Source organism: Papio anubis, chromosome 8 (genome assembly GCF_008728515.1).
Source record: "Papio anubis isolate 15944 chromosome 8, Panubis1.0, whole genome shotgun sequence".
Lineage (NCBI taxonomy): Eukaryota > Metazoa > Chordata > Mammalia > Primates > Cercopithecidae > Papio > Papio anubis.
The window spans coordinates 75,015,503-75,040,603 of NC_044983.1; the positions used below are offsets into that span (position 1 = coordinate 75,015,503).

The following is a 25,101-nucleotide window of genomic DNA, read 5'->3' on the forward strand; positions in this document are numbered from 1 at the left end:
TCCCAAATAAACACATACACATTGGAAAAGAAGAAATACAATTGCGTTTATGTGCAAGTGACATGATTGTCTATGTACAAAATACCAATGAATCTACACATTTTTAGGTAACACATTTTAAATAAAAAGAACCTACTTGATATGGTTTTGCTGTGTCCCCACCCAAATCTCATCTTGAATTCTCACGTATTGTAGAAGGGATCGGTAGGAGGTAATTGAATCATGGGGGCAAGGTCTTTCCCCTGCTGTTCTTGTGATAGTAAGTCTCATGAGATCTGATGGTTATTATAAGGAGGAGTTTTTCTGAACAAGCTCCTTGCCTGCCACCATCCACATAAGATGTGACTTGCCTCCTTGCCTCTGCCATGATTGTGAGGACTCTCCAACTATGTGGAACTGTGAGTCCAGTTAAACCTCTTTCTTTTGTAAATTGCCCAGTCTCGGATATGTCTTTATCAGCAGCATGAAAATTGACTATTACACTCCTGAAACTGTGAGTTTAGCAAGTCACAAAATACAAGATCAACACACAAATATAAATCATATTTCTATATGTAAGCAACAAACACGCGGGGAACAAAATTTAAAACACAATATCATCATCCAGAAAATGAAATAAGTAAAACCTAAAAGAAAAAAGAAAAATCATCTACAAGATACGAATGCTAAAAATTACAATATACTGATATAGAAAATTTTAAAAAATCTAAGTAAATGAACATATTGTGTTCATAGATTGGAAGAATCAACATCACAAAGATGTAAAATCTCTCCAAATTTATTGGTAGGTTTAATGCAAATTCTACCAAAACCCTCACAAGATCTTTTTACATGTAGACAAGCTTATTCTAAAATTCATATAGAAAGGCAAAGAAATTATAATAACTGAAACAATTATGAAAAAGAATAAAATTGGACAAATCATTCTATCAGATATTGACTTAGCATACAACTACAGTAGCCATGATATTGTGGAGAGATCAACATATAGACCAATGGAATATAGTTGGTATAGAACCCCAAAATATACCCACACAAATATGGCAAATTGAAATTTAAACAAATATGCAAAGAAATTCATTGACGGAATGAAATATTTTTCAACAGATGGATGTTAAAAGGATGAAAAGATAAGCCATAGACTGGGACAAAATATTTGCAAGCGCTGTATCAGACAAAAGTCTTGTATCTAGAATACATGATGTAAATGACGAGTTGATGGGTGCAGCACACCAACATGGCACAAGTATACATATGTAACAAACCTGCACGTTATGCACATGTACCCTAGAACTTAAAGTATAATAATAATAAAAAAAATAAAAATAAAAATAAAATAAAAATAAAAAAAACAAAAAAAAAGAACTCTTAAAGCTCAAAAGTTAAAAAATTCTCAATTTGAAAATGGGAAAAGAGACATTTCACAAAAAAGGAGATATGTATGGCAGGTAGGCATATAAAAAGTGTTTATGGGTGGGCTCAGTGGCTCATGCCTACAATCCTAGCACTTTGGAAGGCCAAAGCAGGCAGATCACTTGAGGTCAGGAGTTCAAAACCAGCATGGCCAATGTGGTGAAACCCCGTCTCTACTAAAAATACAAAAATTAGCCAGGCATGGTGGTGCATGCCAGTAATGCCAGCTACTGGGGAGGCCGAAGCAGGGGAATCACTTGAACGGAGGAGGTGGGAAGTTGTAGTGAGCTGAGATAGCGCCACTGTACTCCAGCCTGGCTGTCAAAGTGAAACTCTCTCTCAAAAAAAAAAAAAAATTATTAGCTGTATTATTCTGTTCTCATGATGCTAATAAAGACATACCCCAAACTGGATAATTTATAAAGGAAAGATTTTATTTTCTTTTTCTTTTTCTTTTTTTTTTTTTTTTGAGATACCCAGGCTGGAGTACAGTGGCATGATCTCTGCTCACTGCAACCTCCACTCCCTAGGTTCAAGCGATTCTCCTGCCTCAGGCTCCCAAGTAGCTGGCACTACAGTGCCATCACCTCCTACTAATTTTTTTGTGTTTTTAATAGAGACAGAGTTTCATCATGTTGGCCAGGCTGGTCTCCAACTCCTGACCTCAGGTGATCTGCTCCCCTCGGCCTCCCAAAGTGCTGGGATTACAGGTGTGAGACACTGTGCCCAGCCTGGAAAGAGGTTTAATTGACTCACAGTTCCACGTGGCTGCAGTGGCTTCACAATCATGGCAGAAGGCAAATGAGGAACAAAGTAAGTCACATCTTACATGGCAACAAGCAAGAGAGAACGTGTGCAGGGGATCTCCCCTTTATAAAACCATCAGATCTCATGAGACTTATTTACTATCACAAGAACAGCATGAGAGAGACCTGCCCCCATGATTCAATTACCTCCCACCAGGTCCCTCCCACGACACATGGGAATTATGGGAGCTACAATTCAAGATGAGATCTGAGTGGGGACACAGCCAAACCATATCATTAGCCATTAGGAAAATGCAAAAATTAAAACCACTATGAAATATAAGCACACACTTACTAGAACAACTAAAATAAAACATAGAAATAATGCCAAATGCTGGCAAGAATGCAAAGAAACTGGATATCTTATACATTGCTGATGGGAATGTAAAATGTCACTTTGCAAAATACTTTAGCAGTTTCTCATAAAACTAAATACACATTTACCATATGACACAGTAATTGCAACCTTGAGCATTTATCCCAGAGAAATTAAAAGTTATTTACACAAATAACTATGCACAATTATTATAGACGTTTGATTTGTAATGGGCGAAAACTGGAAACCACCCAAATGTCCTTTAATGAGTGGCAAGTTAGACAAACTGTGACACCTCCACACAATGAAATACTACTCAGCACAAAAAGGAATGGACTATTTATTGATAGATGCAAAACTTGGATGAACCTTAAAACACTATCCTCAGACAAAATCTGCTAGAAATAATATAATTCTGAAGTGGGATTTGTCTTCTCGTTAATTTGACAAACATTTCTCAAGCACAGGACAGGTACTTCCCTAAACCTGGGATACATAGATATGATGGGAATGCCCATACACATTTATAGAAGGAATGGCAATTATGTGACATGCCATGTGCCAAGTTCAGTGTAGTCATTACTGTCATGCAATGATTACTTATTTATGTCAACTTGACTGGGCCACATGGTCACCAGATAATTGGTTAAATGTTATCCTAAATATTTCTGTGAGAGTGTTTGATGAGATCAGCATATAAATCAAAAGACTGAGTAAAGAAGATTCCCCTCCCTAATGGGGGTGGACCTCATTCAATCAGTTGAAGGCCTAAACAGAAGAAAAAGGTTGATCTTACCCCAAGTAAGAGATAGTTCTTTTCTAGCCTGGCTGCCCTCAGACTGAGACATTGACTTTTATCCTGCCTTAAGACTCAAACTGAAACATTGTTTTTTCCTTGGTCTTTACTTCCAGCCTTTGGACTGGAACTACACCATCAGCTCTCCCGGGTCTCCAGCTTGCTGACTCACCCTGCAGATCTTGGGACTTGGTGGCCTCTATAATCATGTGAGCCAATTCTTTATAATAAATTTTTCTGTATGTGTATATAAATTCTACTGATTCTGTTTCTCTGGGGAACTCTGACTAATATATCCCATTAAATTCTCAAATCCTAAAAGAGCAGTATAATTTTTATTTGCATTTCACAGATGAATCAAAGTTAAGCAACTTGCCAAGTTCATGTAATTTATAGTTGCCAAGCAGGAATTCAAACCAAATCCAATTCCAAAGGCCAAGTTCTTAAATACAAACCCCCGTCTTCCAAAGAGTAACTGTGTAGGCACAAGAAACACAATCATGTAAACAAACACTTATGGAAATATGACAGGTGTTACAATCAAGGTGTGAGTAAGTCACTAAAGAAGCAAAGAGGATGCATGGCTGAGAAGATATGCCTTCCTGGCTGCAAACTCACTGTGATGTGAGCAAGAAAGCCAGGTTAGGTGGTATCAAGAAGAGAGAAAAAGCATCATGTTATGAGTTTGAAGATGGAAATTTGCATACGACAGAAGAGGGATTTTCAAGGACTCAGTGAAATGGTGTTACAAAGATATTCAGTTGGTGGGGGGATGGAACCGCAGGGTGAAAGTACAGATCTGCCTAGCAATGGGAATACTTAAAAGGACAGACGGGCAAGAATTTCTATTTTGGGTGAAGGATGAAATATAAACAAGCATAGACTTCCTGAGTTGGAAGAAGAGATGGATAAACAGCACTCCTAGAGTTAGGAAAAAGTGCTAATGAAAGGGAAAGGAGACAGTCCAAAGCTATGCATATTAAGCAAGATATTCAAGATAATAACTTTAAATGCCTTGTTTCCAGAAAAAAAAAGGAGAGCCAACCCCAAGCAATTTGGATAAGTCCAGTGAGTGCTGGAAAAACGAGGTTGATGTTACCTCTTCAGATCCTAACTTGGCACACTCAAAAATGTGCCCTGGGCAATCCATGGTTAAATTCAGGAGTAAACATTAATCCTTTGACTAGGGAATACAGTAATATCAGCTAGTACATTTTTTAAACCCAAGGAACACAGCTCATGAAAGGAGCTAAAACAATAAAGGAAGTTGTAAAGCAAATTTTTGATCAAGTTGTGCCACCATGGTTAAATAAAAATAGGCCTTACTTAAGGCTGTATTCATTTGCCAGGACTGCTGTACAAACTAGCACAGGCTAAGTGGCTTCAACAATGTATTTTCTCACAATTCTAGAAACTAGAAGTCAGAGTACTGGCATGGCTGGTTTCTCTGAGGCTTCTCTCCTTCGCTTATAAATGTCTGTCTTCATCCCTGTGTCTTCAATGGTTTTCCCTTTGTGTGTGTCCATGTCTTAATTTTCTCTTATAACATCAGTCATATTGGATTAGGATCAATCCAAATGACCTAATTTAACTTTAATTACCTCTAACCTCACCAAATACAGTCACATTCTGAGGCACTAGGGGTTAGAACTTCAACATATGAATTTGAGGGGATCTGATTCAGTCCATGACAAAGCCCCATGTTACCAATGGCCACATGGGTTTCTTGGTCTCTCTGTAATAACCAACAGAGTTATTGTCAAGGCCATGAGAGTCTATATCTTTCTGATATCTAATATCTTTAGGAGTTTCTTTTGCAGTGAAAGTCAGGGAGAAGGAAGTAGATCATAATTCCGAAGTGGCTTCATATCTAAGGTTGTAGAATATGTAATTGAGGAACTTAATGAAAGATATATTTTAGGGAGGTTGGCTTTTCAAACTTTTTTACTCACAGAGCAGAAATCTGTATTATTCATTGTAAACAAATTTCATGGAACAGCACGTGAGATACACTTCGATATTTTTTGTTATTTTCTATTTAATGTTATTTTTTTTAATTGTATAGTTTAAGCCACTAAATTGATTTCCTGAATGGGTCAAGAGCCAATATTTAGAAAAATATAAACTGTTCTAAGGATAGCGACAAATATTGAGTTCACACTTCTATTCCTAGTATTTTCTCCTGTTGCCAAAATACTTGTTCAACTGCTTAAAGATCTTCCCAAAGCCCTCCATTTGCCAATATATATATATATATATATATATATATATATATATATTTTTTTTTTTTTTTTTTTGAGGCGGAGTCTTCACTCTGTCGCCCAGGCTGGAGTGCAGTGGCACCATCTCGGCTCACTGCAAGCTCCGTCTCCCGGGTTCGCGCCATTCTCCTGTCTCAGCCTCCCGAGTAGCTGGGACTACAGGCGCCCGCCACCGCGCCCGGCTAATTTTTTGTATTTTAGTAGAGACGGGGTTTCACCGTGTTAGCCAGGATGGTCTCGATCTCCTGACCTCGTGATCCGCCCGCCTCGGCCTCCCAAAGTGCAGGGATTACAGGCGTGAGCCACCGCGCCCGGCCATTGCCAATATTTTTTAAAATGCTTCCATTTAGAAGAGAGATAAATCCTCAAATAGGTTTTACAAGCTCTCAACTCCTTCTAAGCAATCCTTCAGCAGGTGTCTCTGTAGCAACTGTCAGTGAAGAAAGAGGCCGAGACTGGATTTAAGGCTGTGTAGTCAGGGTAGAAGAAGAGAAGCATGAGATATTCTCAGAAAACAAAGTAGTGTTCTTATGATAAAAAGAGATTCTTAAATCTCACCTGAAAGTCACAATAGTGTGCAAAAGTCCTGATTAATGTTCTTGCTCAAGCATTGCCTAACACCAAGTTCACACTGAGAGTACTTCTATTTGTATTCCATCTCACAGTAAGGAAATGCAGCTTTCATTTATTTTTATACATATGCCTTTCCAACCATCTTCAGTGTAAAGAATTATCCTCCAAAAATTGAATAAAGGTTTGAACCATTCTCATAACTGTGTTATAACTGAGATGAGATTACAATGCTATTTTGGTGTATTGTGGCCAGGGCAGTCCACATTTGAATTTGTCCCGAGGACATAGCCATGCCTACCCAAAAAGTCTCTAAGAGAAATATCTGGCAAAGAAAATAAGTGTAACAGCAAATTGTTAGCTGGAACTTTTTTCTTAAAATCCAAGAGAAGGGAACTATGATGAACTGGGGTGGACACAGGACCACAGTCAGTTTTTCTAAACCACTTGTGTTTTACTTCAGTGATTTTACCTTCTACTAAGTACATTTCAAATAATTTCATTTATTCATAATTTTCATAATTTGTATCAAATTATCAAGTACTTTTCCTCCTTAGGAAAAAATATGAAAAAGAAAACAAGGAGGAGTTTGATAGTATTTCTTCACTCAAGAGCCTACAGAATTACCTACTTGAGATATTTTAAAAAGTAAGGAAAAGAACCACTTGAGAAGAATTTCATCTGCATTATGGATTAAACTACATCCTTTTACTCTGCATTCATCAATTACAGCTAGTATCCATTCATCACTAAAGCCAAGCTTAGTCATTTCTAGTTTGTTCTCATAACTCTTGCTCTGAGTCATTGTTTTCATCTGCTTCCTCATTCCATGTTGATCTGTGTCCCAAGCTGACCCATGCTGGTCTACTTCATTAAATCAGAGCTGTTGTGCTTATTGTGAAATGTATTTGTTTCTTCTTCTCTAACTGCTCAGTGTGCAATCTTTAACTTGTCATGTCTTGATCTTCATTATTGTAGCTACGTTTGTTATGATGTATGCAATGCTGAAGTGATAAAGGTACATCTGCAGCACTGCATGTCCCCCTCGGGTAATGTCTACCACAGGATGCTGCATGTACTGCTGGAGAGAAGAGCAGGGTTGGTTAGGGGCCCCTGGAAAGGAAAAAATCCTCTTTGGACACTACTCTAAAAAATCTCTCACTCATCACCAATGCCTCCTTCACAATTGTTTCCTTGTCACACTTTATTCCTCTTTGGTTCCAGCAGCTGTAATTAAATATTGTCTACTGCTAATTTTACTGGGGTTTTGCTATTCGACAGTTTCATACTGGATTCATTCCAGAAGAAAGTTTTTAGTTACATTATTTTTAATAACATCTACCACCTAAAGAATGCTTATCTTAGATCAGGCACTGTTTTGGGTACTTTATGATCACTATCTCACTTAATCCATGCAATTTCAGTAAGTAATTGTCATAGCACCCTTTTAATAAAAGAGAAACCTAGGATACAAAGGTTAAGTAATTTGTCAAAACAAGCTAGAATTCGAACCGAATCTGTTGACTCCAAAGTCCATACTCTTAATTATCATGCTAGGATGTCTCTAAGAGATCAGACTATATACCTTCAGCTTTACCGAAACTACAGAATTTGGCCCCAAAGAACTCTCACACTGTAGTCACAACAGTGTGGCTTTTTAAAACCTTTAGGTTTAGTTGTCTGTGCTGTTAAAGTAATGAATCTCAAAGTATTTGGAGGCAATCTCTTTTCATCCAACCCATTCCCCGGGTAGAGGTAAGGGAAGAAAATTAACCAAGATGAAACTTTTCTATTTTTGTACACTCCTTACATTGTTAAATACTGACCTCCTTTTCTTTGTTCCCACTCCAAAAGCTCTGGAGAAATATGTGCTACTGTCAGGGAATTGGGGAGCTCTCTGCACATCCTCTAATTACTCTGGCCCTTGTTGTCAGCTTATGATTGATATGTATTAGTAAACTAAAGATATTATTAGTAATATTCAGAAAAAAAAAAAAAGATCCTGAATCTAACTAGAACAGAGGTCAAATGAAAGGCAAACACACACTACATACGAGTCAGAGATGGATGACAACTACCGTCTTAATCAGAGTTCCAGGAAAGATTTTATGTGACTCCTGACTCAGACAGTCAAGAGAAAGCAATTTACATTTCATGCCTAAGACAGAACAATCTGTCACTTAGAAATATTTGGGTCAGTAACATTAGCTGAGAATAAAATCATGACGAGAACATGAGAATAATTCTAAATAAACTAGATAACCAGAAAGATCCTGAAAGCAGCAATTTCCTTCCCATTCCTTTGAACCATATATAAATATTCCACCATGATAGGACTGGCAGATGATAGGTGGTTTACAAATTTCATCTAGATTAGAAAATAATTAGATTGCCTGCATTTTTTATACTATGATGAATTTTACTCTTATTTGGAAATGTTAGCAGGAACAAAAACAAATCGTGTCTTAAGAAAGCATACTGGGATGTGAAGAAATGTTTTGGCACATACAAGTGTGAATAAAAAGAGAATAAATCAAAAATATTTTATTTTTTCATAAGATTACTCAGGATGTGGTCTCTAGCAATTTTATACTTAAACTTATCATTTTAAAAAAGTATGTACTTCGTAGATCTTTGAGTTCGAAAGAAAAAGAATTGGTTGTTGTTATGTACAAATGTTTTGTGGCAAAAATGATTAAAATCACATAAGTGTAAATAGTTATTTAAAGCTGAAGCTATTGATAGCAGAGATGTCCCTGTTTACTATAAATCTTAGATTCCAATTATTTCAGATTTACTTGTTCTAAAAAGGATGTCACACTTCCGTTTATTGTATACTCAGTGTGGCTAACAGAGATTTTGACCACACCCAAAACTCTGCTGCATTGTCTAAGCACTGCTTTATTGTATCCTAAAGCATCCCTTCTGCAGAAAAGACCGAGCTGCCTCGTTATGGCTCCTCTTGAAGCTGCTTGGTTCAGCTGTCCTGCAGTTTTCTATTTGCACTCTACAGCCTCAAAGGTTGCTAGGCAGCAAGCAGCGCTTCCCTGCTCAGAGATCTGGTAACATTTCGAGAGCTCCTTGCTATAGGTTTTCTGTTTAATGTTAAAGAGATTTGATAAAGCCATGTTGGTCAAGCTTTTACTTTAAATCTGTCCAAATTTCCTGATATAGTGAATATTTTACTAACAGCACTTCATTTGCATTAGAGTCATAACACATGTCAGATTTCCAGTGTTATTTAAAAATCCTCCAATCCAATAACCCCAGTTTACAGATGATGAAACTGACGTGCAAAGAACAGAAGCAAAATTTCTAATTTCCAGGAAAATAAATTTCTTATAGCCCTCAGAACCCCAAATCGAAGTACAAACTCTACTCTCAGAAAAGTCATCAGGGAGGTTGAGTTGCTGACCAGAAGTGGTTTTTGAATAAAGGGCTCTCTCAGTTATAAAAGCCCTTCTAAAAACAGAAACTTTCCTTTTTTCTTTATCTCAGACCTGTCAGGAATTCAGAAAAATGCACATAATACATATGCATTTTAATTGATTTAAATTCAGAAAGCACACAGTTTCTCTGAAACCCATCTACAAATTCTCTGAATTAAGAATGCCCTTTCTAAATGGTCTAGATGTCAAAAACACTTCATTGCTTATTTCTTCTTGCTCTTCCCTGTTTCTAGAACTATATTCCAGAAACTAACTGTTCAAGGAGCTTTACATATATTCAGATATTCCATGCTCTTAAAAATCTTGTAGGTTATTAGTATTATAATCATTTCACAGATAAAGCAACTGCAACTCAAAGACATTGTGTAACTTAACTAAGGTCGCAGAGGCAGTAAGTGGCAATATCAAGATATCAAGATTCTAACCTACACGGTCTGGCTCCAGAGCTGCAGTATCTCTTAACAACTAGATATATAGTTTATGGGGCATCTATAATATGCCAATCACTTTGCTAACTAATTTATTCAAGTGTTCCCAAACCTTCTGAGGAAGTTATCGTTATTATTGTCACTTTTCAGATGAGGAAATACACCTTTATAGGTAGGAAATCTAATATTGATAAATCTAGTAAGTTACAAAAGTGAGATTTGGGCATGAATCTTCTAGTATGTCATGTAACATTATTTTCTCCACAGCAACACTGTCCAGTAGCGCTTTCTACCTTGATGGAAATATTCAGTATGGTGGCCATTACTCACACGTGACTGTTGAGCCCTTGCATTATAGCTAGTGTGACTGAAATTTTTATTTTTCATTTTAATTTTAACTGATTGTAGTTTAACTAATCACATGTACTAGGAGCTACCCTATTAGACAACAGGGCTCTAGAGCCTTATTCCTCTAAATGTGATCCACGGTCCACAACCATCAGCAGCGCCTGAGGGCTGGTAGAAATGCAGACTTCTAATGGTTAATTACAAGTCAAATTGACTGGGCCATGGTGTGCCCAAATAAAACATTATTTTGGGTGTGTCTGTGAGGGTATATCCAGATGAGATTCACATTCGAACCCAGTGGGCTCAGAAAGTAGATGGCCCTCCCCAATAGGATGGGCATCACTTTATTCATTGAGGCCTTAAGTAGAACAAAAGGTAGAAGAAGGTGAAAGAAATGCTTTCCCTCTTTTTATTCTGTCTCACTGTATGGGCTGGGACATCTCCCCTCATCTTCACCTGTCCCCGGACTGAGATTTACACTATCAGTTCCCTGATTATCAGGCCTTCAGACTCAGATTGCGTTACACCACAAGCTTCCTGGGTCTCCAGCTTGCAGATGGCAGATCATGGACTTCTTAGCCTCCATAATGGTGTGAGCCAATTATTCTAAATAAATAAATATGTATATCATTTTAACTTACATTTTATATATGTATATTTATATGTGTGTGTGTATATGTGTGTGTGTGGGTGTGTGTGTGAGAGAGTGTGCGTGTGTCTGTGTGTCTCTGTGTTTATCTTATTGGTTGTTTCTCTGGAGAACCCTGACTAATATAAGATTCCTGGCCCTCACCCCAGATCTACAGAATCAAAGTCCAAATTTTAATAAGACCTCTAAGTATTCTATATGTACATTAAAGCTTGACAAATGTAACTCTAGATCACTTCACTTCTCATATCATTTGTCAAGGACAAGAAGATAAGCCATTTACCCTCAAGAGCCTTTACATTCAAATCCTTTTCCAAATTAAGCATTAAGGATTTGACATTGGCCCCCTCACCACCATAATGCATCACAAAAACCCCAATTTGAGGGTGTGCCCTCACCCCTAAACTTTAAGAATCAGAAATATAAAACTTATAAAACGTATTAGCCTTCAATGACAATGCAGAAATACCTAAATAAATATCAAGAGACAGCATGAACTTAGACTTCAAATGATATTAGTTGATCATTTCCTTAAAAGCTTTTATTTTTTAAAAAAAATCAAAAACTGACAAATACGAGTTTGTAAAAAGAGAAAGGGAGGAAGAGAGAGATGGAAAGAGGAAAGAAAGAGAACGGAAAGAGAAAGAGAGATAGGAAGAAGGGAGGTAGTAAGGAAACTGGAGAAAGGAGGAAGGAAAGAAGGAAGGAAGGAAGGAAGGAAGGAAGGAAGGAAGGAAGGAAGGAAGGAAGGAAGGAAGGAAGGAAGGAAGGAAGGAAGGAAGGGGGGAGGGGGAGGGAGGGAGAGTGGGAGGAAGAAAAGATTATGATTGTTCACAAAACAAAACTGAAGACAAATAAACAGTAAGACTCAAAGAACATGACTTTGCATGAGAAATTAAACCATGAATTTCAATCATTAAAATACTATAAGCATCTTACTGCTAAATACATTAGAGAAAAGAGAAAATAATTATCTTGGTTTTAAAAAGGGTAAAACACTTTAGTTTGCATTTTACAAACTATAAGAGAAATATCGTGATGTTCTTACTTGATTCCATGTACTTTATACATTTTTTTTCCAAATTAGGTGAGAGGCCAGCCTAGTTGGCACTTTCTTTTAGATCCATTGTCCAGATCTGCTTCTCTAGTATCAAATCCTCTAATTTCATTTTCTTAATGCAGATCTAGTTGTATATTAAAGAACCTGAAGTGATCTATCTGCTTGGCTGGTATAGTAACTACAATATAGAAGAGATGTGAGAAAGTTCTTGAGCCATTCATTAAAAAGTTGGGCCTTTTCGTTTCCACACCTACAAGGAAGTAAATAAGGAGCCCAGTCACAGTTAACAAAAAGTTGGAACAGGAATATAACTTTACGTAGGTCATGAAATCCAAATTATACCTTCCTCTCTCCTACCCAACATTCACTACTAGTTGAAAGTTTACGTCTCGCTACATTTGAGGCCCAGAGCCTGACCTGCCTCCACTGCAGATTTCAGCAGCATTCACAAGTCAGCTGTCATTCCAGCTCAGCCTGGTGATTACCATTCCACAGACTTATGAAAATTGGTTGTGTTTGGACTGAATGTTTGTATCCCCCCAAAATTTATACATGGAAGCTATAACTCCCAATGTGGCTGTATTTGGAAATAGGCCTACAGGGACACAAGGTGATTAAAGGTAAATGAGCTCATAAAGGTAGAATTTGATCTAATAGGATTAGCTCCTTATAAGAAGGGACACTGGAGAGATTGTGCTCTCAAAGGAAAAACCACCTAAGGACTAAGTGGCTCTCTGCAAGCCAGAAAGACAACCCTCACTAGAAACCAAACTCTGCCAAAAACTTGATTTTAAACTATCCAGTTTCCAGAACTGTGAGAAAACAATTTTTTTGTAGTTGAAGCCACACAGTCTGTGATATTTCATTATGGCAGCTTGAGCAGACTAATATAAATCGTTTTCTGGCATGGGTGTGAAGTGGTCAGCATGGACTCAGGGAACAGATATCAGGAATCAGTCTTCTTCACAAGTTCAGGAATAGTAGAAAAAAATGGCCCAACTATTGATCAATCTATGCTACATCCCTCAACCTCAACTCTGGGCCCTGGCAGCAGATGACCTAGAGTGGACACTATAACCTTGCTGCTGACAAAGATAATACCCCACCCACCTCACAGAAAAGGCTCCAGGAGAAACTGGACCTGGTGAAGAGCAGGAGGCTCAGAGAAGGGCCAGGTCGTTGGGGTGGACCTGGTACACCTCGAGTGGAAGAGAGGCACTACTATGCATTGACACATGAACCCCGTTTTACCCACACACAGGCTACAAATACACCCATAGAGTAAAAGTCGGATCATGAAGAGATGTAAGTACCATGTTAAGAAAGTGGGGCATTATCCTGTTGCTAATTTGAAGCTGGAGACATAGGTAAAAGTCGGATCATGAAGAGATGTAAGTACCATGTTAAGAAAGTGGGGCATTATCCTGTTGCTAATTAGCATTAAGCAGACAAGTTATGTATCACATGGAGGTGGTTTCAAAAGTAGTGTGGGGAATAAATTGGTTTAAAAAACAATCAGAAATCTATTGACAAACCCAGGCAGAGATGACGATGAGTGATAAGTGATAAAAGTGATTTATCTCTATAAGGTAGTAGTAGTTGAAACAAAGGAAATGGGAAAAATTCAAGAAATATTCAGGAGAAAAATGGGCAGGAATACACAATGATTGGATGTAGGAGACAGGAAAAAGACAACATAAAAACAATGTTTCTAACCTGGATAACTGCATAGGTTACTGCCTCCAGATGACAGAAAATATAAGAGGTGACACAAAAATGAGTTCAGTTCTGGGAACATAAATTTTAAGTGTCTTTTGGACAGCTAAGAGGAGATATAAGGGCAGCAATTGCACATACAAGTTTGTATTTCATTAGACATATCTATTAGTCCATTCTCACGCTGCTATGACAAAACACCTGAGACTGGGTAATTTATAAAGGAAAGACGTTTAATTGACTCACAGTTCTGCACGACTGGAGAGGCCTCAGGAAACCTACTATCATGGCAGAAAGGGAAACAAATACGCCCTTCTTCAAGTGGCAGCAGGAGAGAAAAGTGCAGAACAAAGTGGGGGAAAGCCCCTTATAAAACCATCAGGCCTCGTGAGAACTCACTTACTATCACAAGAACAGCATGGAGGTAGTGCCCCCATGATCTAATCACCTCCCAGGAGGTCCCTTCCCCAACACATGGGAATTATAATTCAGATTGCAATTCAAAATGAGATTCGAGTGGGGACACAGAGCCAGACCATGTCAAAATATTTGGGGCTATAGATGTAAATTTGGTTGACCAACAAAATTGAGGAATAAACTATTATAACAGAAAAGATTAGTCAAGAAGTACATGCAGGGGGAAGAGTCTCCCCAACATTTTAGAGAGATTGTGGAGGAAAAGAGGATGTCTTGCAAGGAATTAGTAACATTATATAGAACATGAGGGGTCTCAGGAGCCAAAAAAGGTAGTCTGTGTGCTTGGCAGTGTCACCTGAAAAAACAAAGTTACAAAGTAAGTAAATCCCAAAAAGACCACTTTAGTTTGATGATTATTTGGTCACTGGTGACCTTATAAGAAGAGTTTCAAAAGATGGAAACCAGAGGCTATGGAATAAAAAGTAGTGGGAAGTGAGAAAATCGGGGCAGTGAGTAGACTATTCTTTGGAAAGTTCTATATAATTATATACAGTAGGTTACAGATCAGGGAGACTGAGAGAGGCATGCAAATATTCCAATTAACCAACCTTTATCATCTCCAGAGAAAAAACAATTATTTACCTATGAATGGCCCTTATACTGGCGTAGCAACACAGATTAAAATGCCATCAAACCACAAAGAGCATGTTTTGAACAATGAAGAACAAAGCCCTGTTCTGAGTGGTGGACGGGATAAAAGGAATGTAAGCGGCAGTTTTTGGTCCCTCCAGCTTACCATAATGTATAGGGGCAAGACCCAGAATGATAAAGAATTAAGTGATCAGAAAGCAGCTGAGAGTCAGAGCATAATGTATCAACAGAGCAAGACATTTTCCAATAGGTATTGTAGACAATGCCTTCATTTATATAATGTCTATCTATATAATCTTTATAATATTACATTTCCTTTGAGCCTCACAATAACCCATTGAGGTAGCATGACAGGAATCTCCACAATACACATTTAACTAGAGGAAATCAAAGTAGAAAAGGCCCAAGTGACTTCCCCAAGTTCATGCAGCGGACAAAGTGGCAATGATGGGTTTGAACCCAGAACTTCTGCCTCTAAAGCCTGTGTTTCTCAATCCAAACTAGGGTGCCAGTCTCATCTCCCCAATGACTCCCTGATACCCTACCTCCCACTCTCATCCAATGCAAGTCCTATTCTTTCCTATCTCTGTTAACCCCATTCCTTCAGCTTAGTATGTCCTTCCCACCATTTCTCTGCCACATAAACTCTTCGTTCTTCCCAGACCAATGCCAGGTTATTTTCTCTATAAATCCTTACCTGACCCCCAAACGGTGGGTGTTATCCTCTCTTCTCTGCTCCAACAGTTCTTCTATAATTTGAAGGTTTTATATATGTCTCCAGTAGGTTATCTTTATTATTAATAATAAACTTTTATTACTTGATAAGCTGCTGTGGTTTGGACATCTGTACCCTCCAACACTTAGGTCAAAATTTAATTGCCACTCTAACAGCATTAGAAAAGACCTTTAAGGGGTCATTAGGCCATGAGGATTCCACCCTCATTGTTGGGACTGGTGTCATAATAAAAAGGAGCCTTCAGCCTCCTCTTGTTCTCTCACCTTCTGCCTTGTGATGACAGAGCAACAAGGCCCTCATAAGATGCTGGAACCTTGATATTGGACTTCCCAATATCAGGAACTCTGAGCCAATAAATTTCTGTTCATTATAAATTACCCATTCTTAGGTATTATGTTATCACTATACAAAATGGGTTAACACATGAGCATTATGTATGCACGGTAGAAAGTTAAAGATTCAGGTAACACAATAAGAAGATTAAATGACCACATTCTTATAATCCAGAGATAACCACAAATGCCTTATTGTTAACTTTTCTTTATCTTTTTCTATTCATAAGAGTCACTTAAGATCTCTGGCTTGATTTCTCTAGCTACTATTAGTTGTAGTACCTGCCCTAGTTAACTATTGCTATAGGGTTTTCTATAAATTTAGAAGAAGCTATTACTTAACTACTTTGTGTCTCAGTTTCCTCATCTAAAAAACAAGAATAATAATAACACCTACCTATAGAGTTGTAGTAAACTTACTTGAGTATTTAAAATGCTGAAAGCTGTGTATGGCTCACAGCAACTACTGAGTATGTTAATTATTAATATTATTTCAGTTATTATTTCATAATGCACCATCACTTAATAATCATTTTTTACTTAAAAATAAGAAGACTGATAATAAGATCTGATTGGCATCTCTTTATTAAACATTAATTTGAAGCAAAGAGGGAGCTGTTTTTTAAAGTAATTAGAAATTGAGGGAAGCAAACTGTAGCAGAGATTGGCATTGATTACATCTCAAAGCCCAGTCTGAGATTTGGCCAAGAAAATTAGTTTTTTTAAAAAAAATGTGTCTTAAAGGAGAGAATGTCTGAATGAATGCAAGAATGAACTTGAGACTGAAATTAAAAATGCCTTCAGCTTCTGGATATTTGCTGGATACTCTTGCTTCATCACCTTTGGGCTCGGTGTCCATGGTGGTGATTGGAGGATGAATGGTCATCAGGGAACTTTTGTCTACCTTGTGTGACAGTCTGGGTCCCTGGTAGAAGGAGAAGGGTGTCTTCCAGTGCAGCCAGTTCTACATTTTGATGAGGACATAGCATCAGCTCTGGGGCTGATTCTTCCAGAGCAGAAGACCTATGGAGAAGAGTTTTGCTTGGTGTTTCTTAAAAATCTGAAGTCATTTTAGATCACGAACATATACTATGTCCAGCTTGATAAATTCGTGATATTATATAATTAGAATACACAACCCAAAGTTGAACCTGACAGTAATTCCCACCTCCATGGCTGGACTTAGATTTATGTCTTTTGCTGGTATCACATTATAGCTTTCTGTATTCAAAACTACTAAGCATCATCCTTGGGTACAACCAATGCACATATAGCAGAACAACTCCAAGCAAGGGAATATTCCACCAACATTTTCCCCATAGTCAAAAAGATTCAAAAATATCATTTTCACATAAGGAACTATGTGGAAAAGATCAAAAATTCCAGTCATTGAATCCCTTTTTCCTCCAAGGAACTTTGTCTACACTGTCCTACTTTCTGAACTGTTGTTGTCAGAAACTCCTGCTTCTTCAGTTCTTTATTCTATATCCAGAATTTCTGAACACTGTTGTTTGCCTGTACTGAGTCAAGTTCCTCTCCTATTACACATTTGAGTTTAATTCTGGAATTATAAAGTGATTCTGAATGTAGGTCAGTTCTCCCGTGTACTGCAGAAGTGAGAAGGATCTGAAGCAAAAGTGATCTGCGGCTGAGTCATGCAAACCCAGCCTCCTCACTGCAGGAAGATCCTCCTGGCAAGTCTGCCCAGTTGTCCTTCACCAACGTGTCAGGAGGATGTCCTCTTTAAAATCCAGTCTAAAAAGGCAGCTAGCTGCCAAACTATATTAATTCATTCAACAAAATGCTAAGCACTTCCTAGGATTAGGCACTAAAGTACTAGGACAGAATTCCTACCCTACAGCTACCTAAAATCTGGTTCAGATTTTTTCTGAAACAGGCAGAAAAATCAGTGATTGATCCCAGAGGGATAAGTATAATACTACGAATATAAGTTGTGGGAAAACAGAAGGCTGCCACTATCTCAGCTAAGTGTGCATAGTTCAGTAAATGTTTTTTATAAAATAACTAACCTGTAAAAGATGAGGAGAGGTGTCAGCCAAGCAGAATGGACAGAGAGTGGGGTAGGGTGAGAACCAGGGAAGGAGACAAGTGTATTATAGGAGAAGCACCAGCTTGTTCCTATCATTTGTGCTCCAGGGGTATTTGCTATGACTGGAGAAAGGAGTCAAGGTGAAGATGTTGCAGGAGATACGAGGCACAGAATTAAAGCAAAAATGAGGCCAAGAAGGTGTTAATGTGCTTTCTGATAAATTTGAACTTTATCCTGAAGATTATTGGAAGTGGAGGGTCATGAAGAGCCTGGCTCTTCAGAAAGACAACTTAGCCACCCTGTGCAGGGTGTATTAGAAAGAATTAGTTAGAAACAGGGAAACTAGTGACAGGGCTATTGTTACTCTTCAGCAGAGACATTGTTAATCTGAACTAGGGAAAAGTGGTGCAAATGAAGAAGATAAAAAAGATTCAGAGACTGTTCATTGAGGAGATGGTGAAAGGAAGAATTTAAGATGATTCCCTCTAAAGTTAGACTGTATGGATCTATCAGGTCTGGCTTTGGGGGAATATAACTTAATCACTTTTTCGTTATTTTCACTGTTGTGCTATTGTAATAACTATTATTCAAAGCATAAAAGGGAAAGAAGACCTACCTATAATCCCACCACCCAAAAATAACCCACTGCTAACATATCATTGTATATTCTTTGTCCTTTATATGTGTGTTTTACAAAATCGGGATCATATTTATCATATTTTACACATTTGTTCTGCAACCTATTCAATGAAAGCTAATTATAACTTTCTATTGTAAGAAATTTTAAAACTATAACTAATTTGACAAAAAAATAAATAAACACCATATATTGCTGATAATCATTTGTTATAAAGGTTCAAGTTCTTTTTTCACAGAAGAAATGACAAATACATTCAAAGCCCCATCTACTCCATCATCCTAAATCCAACTTCGCCATCCTCAGCAACCACTAAAATAAATTTAGTATATACACAGTCATGTTTTATGCAGCTAAAAACATATTTATTTATATTTAACTGTAAATAGTATATGGCTTGCTTTGTGTATATCTTTAACTGCATAAGAGGCATCACAAGATGTAAACTCTGGGAAGGTAGCACAGCATAATGGCTGAAGCTCATTAGGTGCCATATTTCCCAATGAGTGATAGAAATAATAACAGCTCTTGGCTATAAAGAGCTGTAAACTGTGTAAGAGAATTTTACATCCCTTTTTTTAGCTTCACAATGACATTGCCAGGTGAAAATCAAGCATTATCACCAAGGGAATTTTACAAATCAGGAAATTCAAGTGTACAAATTTCAACTGAATTGCAAAACTACACTTGAACTCTGGTATTCTCTAGAGACTACTTACGATTCTAGACTTCTGGTAGCAGAATTAAGTCCACACTGCTAAGTTGACATTCAGATCCTACATATCTGTCCCCTGTCCCAAATGCTGCAGCCATCCCATTAACGGGCTCTGCTTTTTCATGCCTTCAAGCCTTGTAACCTTACTCTTTTTTTCTGCAATGTCCTTCCCTCCTTCCTCTCCTGCCTAAATGCAATAAATATAAATATAAACCCTTCTCTAAATTTTTTGTCAAAATTATTTACACCCTCTTCTGAGCTCAAGCAGTATTTCTTCTGATACTTTCAATAAACCGTAAAACTTTTGTATCATCTCTTTTGTTTGGGGAATTGTATTTTTATGTAAAATTATCATATAAGACTTTTTTCCTCAAAAAAAAAGTACAGTACTTGACAAAGTGAAGAACTCAAAAGCAATATTTGTTGAATGAATTAATATATAAATGAAAATCATGAGTGAAGGTTTGTTCAGCTACTGACTATTTTCTGAAGAAGCCTTCCATTTCAAAGGCAATCCATGTAATACACAATCCATGTATTCCATAATTCCCGGGCGCAGTATTAATGGTAATTGAAGAATTAGTGGTTAAAAAGGAATCCTTTATGATAATTAGTGCCTGAAACACCAGGGAAAAGAGAAGTGGATTACAACAATATTGTATACACTTGGCAATTCTCCATGCTCTGTTCCCTTTTCAATTGTCTTGAATAAAGCCACTCTCAGGGTGATATTGGGAGCCTTTGCATTGGGTGGTGGAGACACAAAGTTTCTTAATAATTGCATGGAGAAGAGCTACCCAACCAGCAACACCAATAATACTGTTCTGTGAACAAGAAATTTTACTGTGCTTAATTACTAAAATTTGGACATTATTTATGATTGCATCTGGTATTATCCTAACGCAACGATAGTATAATATAACTTACATTAAAAACACATGCACAAAGCAATATACGTTTTGTAGAAAATACACAAATCAAAAAATAGATACATATTAAATAGAATGGTTGCCTAGGAGAAGAGATTTGAGGATAAAAACAGACATGGGGTTGTAGAGACCAGCAATGATAAAATATCTTCTAGGGTATAAACCGAAGAAGAATGTAACTCTGCTCCTGAGGTGCAAAGGAAGGGTGGAAAGTGTGATTGTGCAAGAAATCTAAAGGAATTTGAAATTTATGTGACTGAGCAACTCTCCATTGGAAGTGAATAAGCCAGCCCTGGAATTTGACCTTACATGGGGTAATACAAAGCCATTGCTGAAATGCCCTTTCCTCAGAGGGCATAATGGTGAAGGATTATGGAGCCCTCTGGGACTGAGTTGGACTGGGTGATAAAAAACAAAAAGACCCAAATCACAGCTAGGAATACTGGTGGAAAAGTTGGTGATTCCAGTACCAGGGATCTGGGTCTTAATCTTAGCCATCACAGATTTGTGGTGAATTGTTGAGAAATTGACTATATGATCAATACTTTAGTTGTCTAAGCTATAACATGAGTATAATTACTACTTTATCCATTTTAGTGAAATATAAGAGATAGCGTACATAAGTCAAAGGTATTTTTATTCAAATGATGATATCTCTAAATATAGTGCTGGTGACGGTGATATGTGTGTATATGTATATAGGGAATGAGAGAAGCCTACAACTTCAAGATGCTCAGTAGCTGCAAGAATCTGGCCACAAACTGGTTTAATTATCTCACAAAATCATCTCATGAGGACAGATATATAATGTCCCTCCGCAGAACTAAAAATAGTGAAAGAAGCCTCAGGTAAGTGTAGTCTACATAATTCATGATGTTTCTGCTGTAGATCACCTAAGGGAGATGCTCTTTAGATGACCACAGAGATAAGAGTTACAAGAGTATTCAGTGAAAGAAAAACCCAGAATTAAAAATATCAGAAGAAGGAGAACTGGCCTGGAGAATATTCTATAAACAGAGTTCCTCTCTGAGCCAGTTACCTAGAGTAGTTAATATCTCTAATTCGTGGTTTCTAAATATTGGGTCCGTGGCTCACTGAAGTTTCTGAAATAGAAGGCAAAATTACATGTGTATGTAGTTATATGCATTTTTCTGGGGGAAAAGTGACTTTCCTCAGATTTTCAAAACAATTACTTTAAAAAGGCCTAGAATAATGGTGTTTAATTTCAGTTTAGTAATTTATACATGTATTTAGTATGCCAAGCACCAAATGGGAAACACAAGTCCTATTGAATCAAGGGCAATACTGGGCAGAAAAAGATGTCAAGGCCAGGCTGGAGGAGTAATTTAGTTAGCCTCTGGTATGGTTTGGATTTGTGTCCTCACCCAAATCTCGTGTCAAATTGTAATCACCAATATTGGAGGAGGGACCTGGTAGGAGGTGACTGGATCATGGGTATGGACTTCCCCCTTGCCCTTCTCATGATAGTAAGCGACTTCTCATGAGATCCGGTTGTTTAAAAGTGTGTGGCACCTCCCCTTTCCCTCTCCTCCTCCTGGGCCAGCCAGGTAAGACACGCCTCCTTCCTCTTGGCCATCTGCCATGATTGTAAGTTTCTTGAGGCCTCCCCAGCCGTGCTTCCTGTGCAGCCTGCAGAACTGTAAGCCAATTAAACCTCTTTTATTTGTAAATTACCCAGTCTCAGTTAGTTCTTTATAGCAATGCAAGAACAGAATAATACAGCCTCTGAGTAGCATTTATCATCCTGGATTTGTCTGCTTTTCTGTTTAAGTGATGTTTAAGGAATCATCCCTAACCCTTTTTGAGTTTTGTCCTATTTAAAGAGAATTGCTATTTTAAGTTTAGAAATTATCTTATTTAATACTAAGTCTATCCTTTTGTCCTTCAAGAATTGTTGCCAAAATCTACACCTATGAGCTCAGCTAAGCAACTCCTCTAAGAACGATGGTTTACACTCCCTGCAGAATTTTACATATGGCGATTAATTCACTGATTTCTGCTTTAACTCATTTTTTCACTCAGGAACAAGTTGAGGCTGGGATTTGGGTGATGGTCAAGAGTAAGTTCAGGTGTGAGGTTAAGTCACAGATAGTAATAAAATTTAAGAGAAGCAGCCAACTTCAGAGATGTTAATTAACTTTAAGGTTGGGGTAAAATTCAATGTTAGGTAAAGCTCAAATATATGTCATTGAGGGTGTGTGTGTGTGTGTGTGTGTGTGTGTGTGTGTGTGTGTGTTGCAATTCACTACTTGGTAAAATATGAAGATAAATGGATTGGCTAATTTAGATCCAGAAAAAAGATGGGACTGTCCAAATGTCCTGGGTATTAAATCATCATTTCAATTAAATCACTGGAGTCAGAAGTGGTATGCAACACAAATATACAGGTGCTAAATGACATGAAACAATTGACATCATTTGGAGAAGTGTATTACAGCTGGAGAATAGGATAAATTTAGAGGAGCCTGGGGAGGTAGGAAGGGAGTGGATCACAAGGTATCTGATATTCTGAGGGTCCTTATCTTGATGACAAAGGCAGTAATGGTTACTGAAAGAGGCTCCCCATCTTGCAACTCTAAGAGTTTGCAGCCCCTTGGAAATCAAAGTGAGTGATGGAGGTGGTTGACCTCCAATCTGACAGCACCTGAGGAGACTTGCCAACATCACAGAGACCCTGTGGCACCTAGCCTGCCTCTCAGCCCCATGTTGCTTTCAGGAGCTTTATCCTGACTGACAAGAGACAGGTGTCCTGCTCAGTCTGCTATTGTGAGCTCCTGTAACACTGTGCCTTCAGAGGCTGTTACACTCCTAGGTCCTTTCCTGGCCTTTGGTACTGTGAGAAATTCTCTCAGCAGGCTTCTGCTCATAGGCTGGAAAAAATCCAATTCCTGTAGTCATTCCTTTTTTAAAATTCCAAGTGAAGACAGTTACCCAAACCATTATAGATAAAGGTGTCCTCTCTCCACTTCCTTCAAAATTTTCATGTAATAGAATTAATTCTAATTGTGCAAACCTTCTCAAGGAAGCTGAACCTGTCTGAATTAGTCAGTTATGCTCAATGGAGCTAGAAGAACCAAGCCTGCAACAGGAATATGAGTGTAGAAGGGAATTGTGCCATTGCCAAAGCACAGAGGATGCAGCAGCAACCGCAGCTGTGTTAGGCAAAGGAGACAGTAGGGGAAATAAGTACCTGGTAGGAGATATGAAGTAACATGGAGGGTAACCAGCAGGTACTTGTAGACTATATTTCAGTTCCATTTATTCAACAAATACTTATCGACCATATACTATGTACCAGACACTGTTCTAGAGCCACCAGCTACATTGGTAAACAAAAGATACAAAAGTACCTTCTCTCCAGGCTGCATTAGAGTCCTGGCAGTTATTTTGGTGGGTTGCCTGGAAAGACAAATGACTCTGCAAGTGCATAGATGTTCAAATCTGACACATCTGCAACAAAAGAAACTATGAAAATTTCCTATACACAATGCTCCACTGTGCTGAATGCCTACTATCTTCCATTTACCCTTCCAGAACTACTCTTCACTCTTCTCTACCCACTGTCTACCCTGAGAAGTTTAACCTGCATAAATTCTATCAATAGGTATGAGCCGGTGCCCACTTGCTTCCTGTTGAGTGCTGTTGATGGGAAACAGATTGGAGAGGAAGAAGAGGGTGGGATCAGGTCACTTATTTCCCTGCCACCCTCCTTCCCAAGTTGTCTAGAGCTGGTGGTGGCCCTTAAAAAGGGGGGTATATCGTTTCTTTCAAGGAGGTCTTCTCTGTATGACTCTCTCCTTCCAGGCTCCAGTAACCACACCTTCATTCACCCTTTCAGTCCTAAGTGTGGAAGCAGAACCTATGGTCCTGGCCAGTCTCCTCCCCTGTGGATCTCCTACTAGACCTTGCCTATTTTATCAATAGTCCCTTCATGTAGGAGGTTGAATAATGGCTACCCAATCATCTCTAGAGCCCACAAATTTTATTTTATATAAAAAAAGTATCTGTCAGATCTGATGAAATTAAGGATCTGGAAATGGGAGGATTATCCTGGATTACTTGGGTGGGCCTAAAGGCAATCTCAAGTGTCCTTGTAACAAACAGAAGAAAAGATACAGGCAGAAGAGGAGGAGGCAAGATGACCACGGAGGCAGAGATTGAAGTGATGCAGCCACAAGCCAAGGAATGCCAGAAGCCACCCAAAGCTGGAATGGGCACAGACAGATTCTCCCCTAGAGTCTCCAGAGCATGACCCTGACAACACCATGATTTCTGTCCTGTGATATTGGTTTTGGACTTCTGGTCTCCAGAATTAAGAATAATATTTTCTTATTTTGAGCCACCAAGTCTATGATAATTTATTACCTCAGTCAAAGAATCTAATATACTTTGTTAATAAATTCTCCTCAAATTATCCTGATTATTCTGATGAGACCTTATCCTATTATTATTTGATGCAGGGTTTTTATCATAAGTGTTTGGAGAAGAGCGAAGTCCCTAAAATTACATGTAAAACTATGAGTATACCTAGGTAAATCTATTAAAAAGAAACCTGCTAATTTTCATCAGACTCTCAGAAAAGCTTCTTCTAGCTTCTTCTGTCCCAATAGGTTACAAGTTAAATTGTTAAGCTGAATTTTGTCAGTTACCAGCCCTTATTGTATCACTGGAAAAGTGGTCGAGTCCTTGACCCCACCTGGTATTCTGGACAAGACACAGCCTGAGGGCCAGGCTGGAACAAGAAGTTGGCTTTTTAATGACGTTTAGCACCTTAGATTTTATGCAAAGCTACTCTTTTGTT

General features: G+C 38.1%; 1 long non-coding RNA gene across 2 annotated transcripts in view; it reads right to left on the reverse strand.

Moving 5' to 3' along the window:
• LOC110743967 overlaps positions 1-21,724 on the reverse strand; it is a 33,891-nt gene extending 12,167 nt beyond the window's left edge. Inside the window, exons 1-2 of one of the 2 annotated variants that reach the window (XR_002523869.2) lie at positions 15,578-21,724; positions 12,107-12,346 (exon numbers count right to left, since the gene is read on the reverse strand). This is a non-coding gene — a long non-coding RNA (uncharacterized LOC110743967). Of the gene's footprint in view, positions 1-12,106; positions 12,347-15,577 lie in introns of those variants that run through there. The other variant, XR_004185859.1, reaches the window with a different exon arrangement.
• Between the last annotated feature and the right edge of the window lie 3,377 nt (positions 21,725-25,101).